Source organism: Belonocnema kinseyi, chromosome 4 (assembly GCF_010883055.1).
Source record: "Belonocnema kinseyi isolate 2016_QV_RU_SX_M_011 chromosome 4, B_treatae_v1, whole genome shotgun sequence".
Lineage (NCBI taxonomy): Eukaryota > Metazoa > Arthropoda > Insecta > Hymenoptera > Cynipidae > Belonocnema > Belonocnema kinseyi.
The window spans coordinates 77,637,437-77,648,234 of record NC_046660.1 but is presented as its reverse complement, the minus strand read 5'-3'; the positions used below and the strand labels follow the sequence as shown (position 1 = coordinate 77,648,234).

The window sequence follows — 10,798 nt, the reverse complement described above, 5'->3', positions numbered from 1 at the left end:
AAATAATTTTCAAATTCCTGTCTTTTGATAAAATCTCAATAGATAAGAGAGATGAGATATAATTCAACGGATAACAGGGTTTAACAATTTTTATAAACTTCTTCTTTACCGACATGTTCCAACTCAAAGGCTAACAGAATCTTACAAGATATATCACTTTTTTCCTTACCGACAGGCTGCAACTTAACGGATAACAGGATTTTACCCAATTTATCAATTTTTGCCTTACCGATAGGCAGCATCCGTCCTCTAGCGGACTCTGGCGCCAAATTCAAAAACTACTGCCCTTTCCAGAGAGTTATATCGACATCCAGACACTGTACACCGCATTTATACGGGTAGACTGCCCGTAGGCGCTTCAGTCTCTGGTTGGGACGTGAAGACGTAAGCATGGGGTTCGAAAATAACCCGCGAGGCGCATACAATTTTAAATTACTCTAATCGCATTATCATCCCGTTTAAGGAAAGTCGCTGAAAAATCGGCGGGCGGGAAAATCAAAACGGAAAACCGGCAACATCGTGTCCATGACTTAAATCCCAAAAATCTCCCTCTCCAAGAATTGATCAAATTCTTATTTTTAACCCAAAATCGAACGAACGAAACGAGTAATTATTTCGCGTAATCTATATACGCAATGAGCCTGTTAAAGGGACCCAATTTATTAATCTAAGGACCTTATATTTTCATCCTAATAGTACGTTCACAAAAATATGATGAACTAAAAATTAGAGTTTAATTGAAGAATAGTTAAGACAAAAAACTAAAAGCTCAATGATCAGTGAGCGCGAACGTGATACGCACACACACGAAGGTTGTTCGTGCAACGAATAATTATGACAATCTGATTCGTCGCTAAAGTGAACGGGATTTATTCGCGAGTGATCGCAATACTTAGTGGTGTTGGAGAAAAAGGAGAAAAAGACTATTGCTAATTCTGCGGGATACGATTAACTGGTAAGTGAGCCGTCGATCACTCTTCATGACACTACTCGTTTTGTTATGCTCTCGCAGCATCCTCAGCATCAGACCTATGTAGCTGCAACATGCAATTACGATTCGTAATACCTTTTGTAATTTCAACTAAGAGCAGTTAATCCACTTTAGATGGACTGAAGTTCAAAACAGCTGTTATTCGCCTAGCACGTGCCATTCATAATTAAAAAGCATGAAAAGTTATTGCGAAATTGCCTTAATTGTGCTTGTAAAAAGTATGCAATGCTAATTTAGTCAGTTTTTATGTTCATATTTGAGATATTGATACTGTTTTTTTCGAACATTTCTTTAAAATCATGATTCAGCGCTACTATAAATTATAAGCAAATGTCTATAACAATTGCAAAGCTCATTGGGGTGATGCGATTTTTTAGTTCAAAATCTTATTTATGTAATAAATTTATGAACTTTGGAAACTCAGACGTATTTAATAAATTTCGGCCAAAAAATGTTACTGCTTATCGGACATTGTAAGTCTAAAGGTCTTATATTTTTCTGGATTTTCTGATTGACATTTATATCTTTAATAGTGTAATTACAACAAAAAACAGGAGTGGAAATGATTGAGGCAGAAAATTGAGTTGAAACATTATTATTTAACTACTGGATAAAAATGAGTTACATCGACTTGCGTGTAAACACAAGGCGTGTAGAGCTTTGTAGCCATATCTCGACGATAAAACGAGAATTATCGAGACCTATACATACTGTATGATTCATGAAATAAACCGATGTTAGTTAGCACCTATAGTTAGTCATTCACCCGACCGAGCGTAGCAATTCGATACAAAAAAGAACGGTAAAATATGGAAAAGTGAAACAATTCGTACGTGTTTCTACGGTTCAATACGGTCAAAGGGGTTAATTTCGGACATTACATTATTAGTTTAAATTACTTAAGGGGGCATTTAACCAGAATATAAAACCGAGTAAAAGCTTCAACTGGTTCAAGATTCTGGTTACACTCCCAAAAGTAATTTAAAATACCAATTTAGGAATGTCTGAATGTACTCGATGTGTCCGAAGTCAACCCGTTTGACGGTACTATTCAATATTTTTCCAGTTGTGGCTATCATAATTATATACAGTAAGTAATTAAATAAAACTGCATTATCGGAAATAATTTTCAAAAATGGTATTATCGGAAATTGTTGATCAAAGATAACATATCCATTCGTGGGAAGTAACTGTAACTAGTTACTTTTTTAGTAACAATATTTGTAACAAGTTATTTTTGTAAATAAGTAAGGGATTGGTAACTATTTTTTTTAGTAAAAGTGACTCTAAAAATCGTTCCTTTTTTAGTTACTTTTGAAATATCACAAGTATTTATTGATGACTATCGATTTTATTGCGTCTGCAACTACTTTTTCATTTTCACGATTCAAATTGTGGCGGTTAGTTTTTGAAATATTTTTAAATGCGAAAAGTATCCTATTTAACTCGAAAAGAGGCAGATAAAACGAAGTTGTCGAAAAAAATATCTATTAAAAATAAACAAAGAATAAAAAGGGCTGCCAGGCTAATATATTTGATAAAAGTAAAACGTAAACCTAAAAAATAACCAAAAGTGTCTAATATTCTTTTTAATGCAAAAGGATTCAAACGAATTCAATGCAATTTATTAGAATTCCAGGTGAATGTCAACGATTTCAGGATAAATTCAAAAAATAGACAAAAAAAAGAAAACACCTAAAATTCTAGTGAATTTAGAGGAATTTATGGAAAATGAGAAGAATTCAAAGAAATTCATTAAAATTCAAGTGAATTAAAAAAATTTATATAAAGATTTCACTGAGTTCAGTAAGGTTGGAGTAAATTTAGAAGAATTCATAGAATTTAAAAAGAACTTTAGAAAATGCCTAAGAATTTCAGCTGAGTTTGCAAGACTTCAAGTTAAATTTAAAAAAATGTAATCCATTTAATTGAGCAGAATTGGCGGAATTTAGAAAGATTCATATTACCCACGTAAATTTAAAAGATTTTTGTGAGAGTTAAAAAATTCAGTTATTTCCAAAGAATTCAAACAAGTTTTAAAGAATTCAGGATAAGTTAAGAAGAATTCCACATAAATTCCAGATAAATTCAAATGAACGAATTAAGTAAAAATAGAGCGAATTTAGAGAAATTTGAGGGAAATGAAGAAGAAATTGATGGAATTCATACACATTGAAAGCGAATTTAAAAAAATTAAGTGAATTTAGAAAAAATTAAGAGTTAAAACAATTTCAAAAATATTTAGAAAATTAGTTGAATTCATTAAACTTGGAATTAAATTCAGAAATTTGCAAGTAAATTTAAGAAATTGGAAAAAATGCTAAGAATTGAAAGGTGAATTTAAAGGGCTTTAGAGGAAGTTGAAAAAATCTACAATTTTCTAATTAATTGTTTAAAACTAAGCAAGGAATTGAGTGAATTTAGAAGAATTCAGGTAAATTCGAAAAGCAGGGTAATTAAAGAAAATCAATAGAATTCAAGGAATTTAAAAGAATTTAAGATAAATTAATAAGAATTCATGGGGAAATAAATTCAAGATATTTACAAAAAAAAAAACGAAAAATGTCCATAGATTTTAGCGAAGTTGGAGCGAGTTTGAAAACATTTAAGAGAATACACGTAAGCTGGATAACATTCATATGAAAATTAGACAAATTAAAGATAATTTAAGTAGATAAAAAAAATTCAAATTCATTGTAAATTAAAAAAATTGAAAATCCCGAAAAGGTTAATTGAATTCAGTGGATTTTAAGGGGATTTTAAAGAGTTGAGGTCGAATTAAAAATGATCCAAAGGTATAAAAAATTCTGCAATATAATTGAGTTTTTCCATTACTTTTGCGAACAAGTTTGTTATTAAACATTTTATTATATCTTTTGTCGATTCTCCACAAATTTAGATTTTTACTTTTGTTGTTAATTTTCACGATTAAAAAATGCATCTTCTCGAAGAGTAGTATGAATTAAATTTATAGAACTTTTTAAGATAAATAATTTTTCTTTTTAACATTTTTTCGCACCTTGCTTCGTTTGGCAAATCAACGGAATTTTTTTCTTTTTGATAACATTTTTCACGATGAAAACGACAACTATGCATCTAATCAGAAATGTTTTTGAACAAATTTGTAGACCTTTTCAAGGTAACAAAATTTGACTTAGTACATTTTATCATATGTAATTTGCATAGTTTATCCGGAAGATGGAATTTTTTTATTAAAATTTTTCAAGATTCAACCAAAAACTATGCATGTTATTAAGAAATGCTCCAAAACAAATTTGTAGACATTTCTAAAATGAACCATTCTTATTTATACATTTTATCGTATTTTACATAGTTTATCCATAAAATCGATTTCTTTTAAGTTATATTTTTCACGAATAAAACAATGATGTATTTTATCAACAACAAACAATAGTTGTAAGCAAATTTTGGAGATCTTTTAAAGTTTTTTTCCGTATCGTATAGTTTTAATGGAAAATTAAATTTTCGATTTTTTAATAAGGATCTTCAATTAATAAAACTAGAACCGCTGGTCAAAAATGGCTGGTTAATAAGATGGCTCAGACTTTATGAAATCCATGAAAATAAATTTTTATGTCAAACCTATACCTTCTTATTGAGATGAGAATATAAATAATATAAAAACGCACGAACCATATTATTATCGTGAAAGTCTTTGATCTATTTGTATAAAATGTACATGTATTTCCTTTCATAATTAAAAACAACTATAAAAAGTGATTAGCATATTCCAAATGACATTTAAACACAGTCTTTATCTTTAGTGTAGCGAACTAAAAGCGTATTTCACAATTGAAACATTGAAGAAAAAATTATCATTTTTGATCCAAAGGAGAAAATACGTGCGAACACATATATTTAAAAAATGAATAGTTTGTATTGAATTAGCTGAAAGATCATGAATTAAATCCGAGTAAAATGAAAGGGGGTAGGTGCTTTATGGCGCGAGAACGACGCGGCGCGACGCGACGGCTTGAGTTAAAAGTGAATGGAGAACCTGTCCATTCACAAGATTTCTTCCAACGAGCAACTTACGTTGATAGCAGTGATGGAAAGTAACTTGTGTTTTTTAAAACCATTTACTGGAAATAGTTACTCTTTTTTGGTAACGAAAGTGGTAACGAAGTTACTTTTATAAATAATTAAATAATTGTTAACCAATTGCAGATGTTTCAGTAACAGTAACCATCAAAATCGTGACTATTTTCATTGCCTTTTCAACTATTTTTTCATTTTCACTAATCAAAGTGTAGCGGCTGGTTTTCATAACATTCTTTATTACGACGGAAATCATTATAATATAAAAAATTATAATTATAAAAGATTTTTTAATTGGCATCAGAGTCGATCATACTAAAAATTTAATTATTGCAGTTGAGGACTCATTATTTTAGTTCAAAATTCGTCTCATTGTTTGAAAATCCAACTATTTTTGGTTGAGAATTCCTCTTTTTTGGTTGATCAGTTGACTATTTCGTTGGAAAATATTTTATTTTTTTATTGAAGCCTACTTTAGTTGAAAATTAATTTTTGTAACTAAACATTTAATTATTTCGTTTTTTGTATTGAAATTTATATTTTTTAGTTAAAGATTCAATTGTTTGATTGAAAATTTAATCAATGGGTTTGAAAGTTGAACCTTTTTGAAATAATGCATTTTTTTAATTTGTAGTACCTTTGGCTGAAAATGGAACTAATTTGTTTAAAAAATTTACCATTAATTTTTTAATTAAGATTTAAAGATTCAATCTTTTCTTGAAAGCAAACAAAATAGGAATTTTTCAGCAGATGGGTCAGCTGACAATCTAAAAGTAACTCTTACCCGACGCTCTGACCACAAATTGAAACAGGCTAGGCTGCGGATTGCAATAAAAATGTAATCTTCAGTTTATATAAAAAAATAAAAAGTTACTCTTGAGATATTAAGTTTCTGAATCAGAATAAAAAAGTTTTAATCTAAAATAAGAAACCAATTCCGAGTAAAGCGTCCAAGAACTTTGAAGTTAAAATTTAACAGCTTTTGAAACTCGGTGTTCGGTAGCGATTGAAAATTTAATTTTCAATTCTTCACTCAAATACAAACTTTTTCCCAAGATATGGCGAAGCTGATTACGAACAATTGAATAAGAATTTTTGTTAGAAAAAAATTATTCCGTTTCCTAAAACGATAATAATTTCAAAAAAATATCTTTCTGAGAAGAAACAAATTATTACTACGCTAAAATTATAACTAAAATTCAACTTTAATTTGTTAATGACTACATATATTAAAAAATTACATTTAAAAAAAAACTTTCAATCACAATATGCATTTCATTTTTTCAGATTCTTTTTTGCAATAAACTCAGTTTCGAAAAAATGTTGGTTATCTACTTGTAGCTCGGTACTGCGAGCCTTCACTTGTTAGTTGAAGGGTTGCACCTTCACTTGTTAGTTGTAGATTCGCCATTGGATTTTTTAGTTGAAAATTCATTTATTATGTAAAAAATTCGTCTTTTTGAAGTAAATTAATTTGGGTAAAATTTAAACTCTTGTGTTAAAAATGCATTTTTTTTTGTCAAAGATTCATCATTTTGGTTTTAAATTCATCTCTTTCGTTGAATATGGAAATATTTTTTCGAATTCTTTTTTTCAACATTAATTTTTTAACTGAAAATGTAACTATTCCATCTTTGATTGAAATTTGATCTTTTTTAGGTGAAAATACAACTATGTGGTTTGATATTCCTCGTTTATGGTTGAATTTTTTTTTTTGTAGAATTAACTTTTTTGTTTGAGAATTCCACTACTCGGTCAAAAGTAGAATTCCTCTCTTAAAGTTTTTTTTTTTTTAATTAATTGCAAATCTAACTATTTTTATTGAAGAATTCATTTTTTTGGTTAAATTCAACTACTAGCTTTTAATTCCAATTCAAATATTTTTTAGTTGAAATATCAACTATTATATTTTTTATTAAAAATAGAACTATTTTTGGAAAATTCAGGATTTTTGTCAAACATTAACCATTTAACTAAAATGTAACTATTTTTATTTTTTATTGAAAATTTATATTTGTTACTGGAAGGTTCAACTATTTGGTTGGAAGTTTTTGTATTTTAGTTGAAAATTTATCTTTTTGCTTGGAAATTCATTTGCTTGGGTAAAAGTGTTACTTTTTTGGTAAAAATTTAAATGTTTGGTTCAAGTTTCATAATTTTATTTGAATATTCATCTCTTTCGTTGAAAATGGTACTATTTGATTAAAAATTCATTTATTTAGTGGATAATTCATTTATTCATTTGAAAATTAATTCATTCTGTTGAAGATTCATCTTCTTTGGTAGTAAGTTAACCATTGAACTTTTATGCTAATAATTCTTTTTTTTTCGAAGATTCATCATTTATTTGAAAGTTCATCTCTTTGGTTGAATATGGATCTTTTGTTTTAATTTTTTTTTCGTCGAAAATTAATTTTTGAACTAAAAATGTCACTGTCTCAGTTTTTTTGTAAATGTATAGTTTTTCTTGGATAGAAAAATTGATCAATTTAGTTAAAAATGTATCTCTTTTGTTGAAATTAATTTATTGGTGGATGATTCATCATTTCAGTTGCACATTTATGGGTGTGGTTAAAAATTTGACTATTTTCTTTACAACTCGTTGTTTATTATTGAAAATTAATTTTTTACTGAAAATTTTATTTTTATAATTAAATGCACTTGCACAATGAAATTTTGCTTACAGATAAAAATTGTGTTTGCTGACTTCATTTTTTTATGTCTTACCTTACTTAAGATTAGTCCTATGTAGGTAAAATAGAAAGAGAGTGAAGTGAAGAAAACGGATGCAATATGTATAAGTCCATGTGGCTGGAATAGAAAGCATTTTAGCATGAAAGACAATGGGCTTTGCTTAATGACGCTCCTTATTGATGTAAAAAAGTGATGTCTCTGTAAAACATAAGTTCTCATCCTACAAAGAGTATAATAGGGAAAATTGTTTTTAAAATATTTAGGGAAATCGGCAACGTCCTTTAATACGAATATTAATTATATTTTTATATGCAATTCCTGAGTAGATTAAATGAATCATGACAATATTTGTCTTACTGTAAGAAAATTAAATATGAAAATTGGAAATTATTAATCAACTTTCCATGCATCAGTCATTAAAATTGAAATTATCTCATTCTAAACATTTTAAAAGCATAATCCTCAATAATTTATAAGTTTATAAGACTTTTTAATTTTAAAATCATGTCATTTCATGCAAACTATTCAAAACTTTAAAACGTAAAATCTTTTATTTATATTTTTACTATTTAGTTTTTAATGGTATCCAATTAATCAAATTTCTTAATTTTTTTAATCGAAAGCTGCGAGGGAAGTAGTTCAGTTTCATTGTTTCAATGCTATATTTTGAAATTGAGCGATAGAAAAAATTTCAAGACTGCATTTTAAAAATATTTTTCTATATTTTATTGAAAATCATTAAATTTAATAAACCTTAAGCTTTGAACTTTATGTTTATAAAACTGCTTGCAAAACTAAAATTTTTATTAATTTTAAACTCCTTAATTTGAGTTTTATTATGTTTTAAGTCTTCAGGTTTAAGATCTCTGCAGAAATAGTTTTTTTTCCTGTTACTTACATTTATTTAAAGTAAAAAACATGATTTTTGATCAAAAAATTGTAAAAGTTACAAATATTATTTATTTTAACAATGTTTTTGCAGCTGCATTTTTTCTTGCTGGGGTTAAAGATTATTTTTCTATGTCTGAAAACTTAAAAAAAATTTTTTTAATAAAACATCCTTTTAAAAAATAACTTTATTTGAAGATTGTTTTTTATTTTTGAAAATAGAAACTCTAATGCTTTCCCCAATAATATAAGCTGTGCTTTATTAAACTTTAAACCTCTTTTTTAAATTGGTATAGGAACAACAATGTGAAAATTTCAATGATCGTAATAATGTTAAAATTCTTAAAATCATAGAAAACTTTTTTCCAGACTTGATTTGTGGCACAACTACTACCTTAAACCTTAAAAAAAATTTTATTTAGGTTGGAATACTAAAAATTCAATACTTTCTAATTTTGAATTCGTAGAGATAGAAATCGTTCACTTTTGAAAATGTTAACATAAAAATTTTACATTAGGAAAAAATTATCTTTATTGACTTCATAAAATAAAAATAAAAATTGAATTAGGGAAAGCTAATCAGTGTGATATCTACTTTCTGACCATATTCAGCTTCCTTCAAAAATCATACTTTCTCGTTTTTTAGACCTATTACAGTACAAAAATTCAAGTTCGAAATATTTTACCTCAAACTGTTGTGTCCAAATGTATTTAAATATTTTAAAATTGTAGGAATTTCACAAGTGTTCTACAATGGAAAGCATTATTTTAAAAATTATAAAATGTTGTACTAATATCAATATAAATTATTTTAGATAATTTTTTAAACAATTCATGTAGTGTTTTTATTTTTAATTCGCCATCTATTTTTGCACACAATGGTCATTAAACTGGCCCATCTACCTATACAGAAAACAATTTAGTCAATCGCTTTTGAATTGTTCCTCTAAGAAGCAAAATTGTTTGCGTTTCCTGTCAAATTAAGTTAATTGAACTTAAAACAGTTTACCTTACCGCTTCAATGGTTAAATTATCCAATTACAAATAATATAATATTAACTCTTTTTAAATTTTGTTCTCAAGGGACAATATAATTCCCCACTAGGAATATTAATTTAGTTCTGAAAACAGAAATTCTTAAATTAACAATGATTGTGAAGTCTTTCAATGTAAAATATATCAAGGCTGAAACTGTAAAAATGTAAAATCAATCATATTCTGTTTATTTATTATAATGATTATATTTCGCAAAGTAGAAGCAATTTCTAAACAAGTTTACTAATTTGAAGCGTCTCATTGTCCCGAAATTCGGGATGATTAGTAAATTAGTCCATTATTATTTTGATAAGCTTGTCTAGCCATCATGAATTTTGTAGACTAGTCCAACCCCTTTTCCAACTCTCTCAATTCTTCGGGATGATTAGACACAGCCTTAATAATTAGAATACCGAAATTTACTTTTAAAATTCTAAAAGAATCATCTAGATTTCAGAAAATGACAAGTTACACGTATTTCTATTACCTTCATCTACAGTTCTACACCTTACACTGTTTACAAAAGTATCCATAAATATCTTCATCATTCAGGATTCTTTCACGAAGCTGGTGAACTCGGTAAAGATTATGACATTATGTAGAGACACCTTTTCAGGTGCGCCATAAACAGCTGTTAGCCAAATCCAAGCCCTAACCATAGGGATTCAAACCAAATTAGATCCCTTCAGGCCCGAAAAGGTTGTCTTTGACCGTTGTTTCAGATCTCACAGGTAAAGGCAAGCAATAAATGAGAATTTTAAATTTCCCAATAACTCTCTGGAAATTTATCATCACGAGGTACATACACTCCTTGTAGAAAGTTTGGGTTCATTATTTTCAAAAATTCCCAACTAAACATTTCTATGTTAATACACTACATATGGAACATCAGAGAAAATTGGTTTGGTTTCTTAGTCAGCTGCATGTGTCTTTATGTCTTAAACGGTATAAAGATTTACGACGAATCACCTTTAAAATATTTTTCAACATTTTAATAAATTATTAATATCCTTAAATTGATAAATACTCTTCAAGTTATTATTATTATTATTATTACACCATTAAGCCATTTCCCTTTCGGGGTAGGCGTGACTCACTCGGCAGGGGAAAGGAGTAGTGTGTGGATGGGAT

The 10,798-nt window shown here is 28.0% G+C and overlaps 1 protein-coding gene across 1 annotated transcript in view; it reads left to right on the top strand.

Moving 5' to 3' along the window:
• Positions 1 to 359: 359 nt before the first annotated feature.
• Positions 360 to 10,798, top strand: part of LOC117170626 (GAS2-like protein pickled eggs) — a 141,739-nt gene continuing 131,300 nt past the window's right edge. The window contains exon 1 of the mRNA XM_033357527.1: positions 360 to 955. The gene's annotated coding sequence lies outside the window, so the exon portion shown is untranslated. The remainder of the gene's footprint in view (positions 956 to 10,798) is intronic.